Below are 2,500 nucleotides of genomic sequence, written 5' to 3' on the forward strand. Positions count from 1 at the left end.
TTTTTTTCTCTCTCTTCTCTTCTTTCTTCGTCTCTTTTCTTCTTTTTTTCTTTCTTTCTTCGTCTCTCTCTTCTTTCTTCTTTCTTTCTTTCTTCGCGTCTCTCTTCTCTTCTTTCTTTCTTTTTTCGTCTTTCTCATTTCTACGAACTTTCTGTTTGTCTCCATCTCATCTCTTCTCTCTCCCTTCTCTCTTTCACTCCCTCTCACCCTTCCTCCCTCTCCCTCCCTTCTCTCTCCCTCTCCCTCCCCCTCTCTCTCCCTCCCTTCTCTTTCTCTCTCTCGCTTCTCCCTTCCTCACTCCCTTCTCTTTTTCTCCCTCTCTCCCTTCCTTCTCTTTCTCTCCCTTCCTCCCTTCTCCCTTCCTCTGCCTCTCTCTTCTACACCGACGACATGACCTTCAAAAACCACACTCATCCTGGGCGAAGGGGGGGGAGGGAAGGGGGGGAAGGGGGGGAAGGGGGAGGGGGAGTATCCCTGTTTAAATACTATATCCATTTATTTTCCTGAGCATCTAATTTGAGAGGAGAAAAAAAAAAAAAAACAAAGAAAACAAAGAAAAGAAAAGAAAAACGAATGACGAAGGAAAAAAAAAAAAAAAAAAAAAAAAAAAAAAAAGAAAAAAAAAAAAAGGATGTGGTTGCGCATGTAGGAACCAATTACGTAATAATTAGGGTCTGATTGGCAGTTCCACGCCCGGAACTAAGGGTTTTTGATTTTATAGGAGGTAGTTATCTCTCTCTTTCTCTCTCTCTTTATCCTCTCTCGTTCTCCTCTCTTTCTCTATTTTCTTTTTCTCTCTCGTTTTGTATGTTTCTGTTTTTGTTTTTCCCTTTCTCTCACGTATTTTTTTTTTTCTCTCTCTCTCTTTCCGTATTACTTCTTCTCTCTCTTATTTTCTCTCTTTCTCCTTTCACGCCTTTCTTCCAGTGCTCTATCTCTATCTGTTCCTCCTCTTATCTTTTACTTTCATTTTCTCTCTCCCTCTATTACCCTCATATCTTTATCTTCCTCTCTCTCTCTCTCTCACTCTCACTCACTCACTCACTCACTCACTCACTCTCTCTCTCTCTCTCGCTTACACACACACACACACACTCTCTCTCTCTTATTCTCTCTTTCTCCCTCTCTTTCTTTCTTTCTCTTTCTCTCGCAACCTAATCAACCATCATTTTACTGCACGACGGAGAGATAGTTGATTAGTCGCTGTTCATCTACTATGAATGATTAAGTTAACTTTCATAACATCTCCCGCTCTTTATCATGATAATTTTCATCATCATCATGATCATTTTCATCATCATTATCATCATTATCATTATCATCATCATAATCTTCATCATCATTATCATTATTATCATCATCATCATTATCACCTCCGAAAAAAAATAAGGAAATAATAAAAATAAATAGATAGATAAAAAGTACTATATCCCTTACTTTCATCGTCTTCCCCCTGTTCTCCCTTCATCTGTGTTAAAAAATAAAGGGGAAAAATAGACGCGGCGTCTACCTCCCCCCCCCCCCCCACGCCATTTTCCTCTTCCCCATCTATCCTCATTAAACCCCATTATCCATATTAAAGGGGAAAAAAAAAAAAAAAGGGAAAAGAAAAAAAAAAACATGGGAAGAGTAGACGGGGATTTCCCTGTTTCCTGTTCCGTCTAGACCCACCCCTGCACAACAAGAAAGAATGAGAGAAAGCTAGATAGATAGAGATGGAAGGGGAGGAAGGAAGAAGGGAGGGAGGGAGGGAGGGAGGAAGGAAGGAAGGGAGGGAGAGAGGGAGGAAGAGATAGATAGATAGAGATGGAAGGGAGGAAGGGAGAGAGGGAGGAAGAGATAGATAGATAGATAGATAGAGATGGAAGGGAGGGAGGGAGAGAGGGAGGAAGAGAGAGAGAGAGAGAGAGAGAGAGAGAGAGAGAGAGGGAGGGAGGGAGGGAGGGAGGGAGGGAGGGAGAGAGAAAGAGAGAGAGAGAGGAGAGAGAGAAAGGAAAGAGAGAGAGAGAGAGAGAGAGAGAGAGAGAGAGAGAGAGAGAGAGAGAGAGAGAGAGAGAGAGAGAGAGAGAGAGAGAAAGAGAGAGGAGAGAGAGAAAGGAAAGAGAGAGGAGAGAGAAAGAGAGCGCGCGTATATGATGACTAACATGACATACGCATGGAGCTGTCTGTTATTAATGGTAGTCTTAAATCTGATAATTATTTTTGGTCACAGCGCGAGCAATAATTATCACACATCACACTGACATTTGCATAATAATAATTCACAAACAAACGTACAAATCAGAAATAATCATAAAAAAGTGAGAAAAAAAATTGAGAGAAAAAAAAAAAAAACGAGAAATCAAGACCAAACCCTTAACGAAACATCCACATAAAAAAAACAAGAAGAAATAGAAGAAGAAGAAGAAGAACAAGAAGAAGAAGAAGAAGAAAAACAGATCATAAAAAAAAGAAAAGAAAAAAAAATCAAACCAGAAAGACCGACGCCATTACGACACGA

This window comes from Penaeus monodon, chromosome 7 (assembly GCF_015228065.2).
Source record: "Penaeus monodon isolate SGIC_2016 chromosome 7, NSTDA_Pmon_1, whole genome shotgun sequence".
Lineage (NCBI taxonomy): Eukaryota > Metazoa > Arthropoda > Malacostraca > Decapoda > Penaeidae > Penaeus > Penaeus monodon.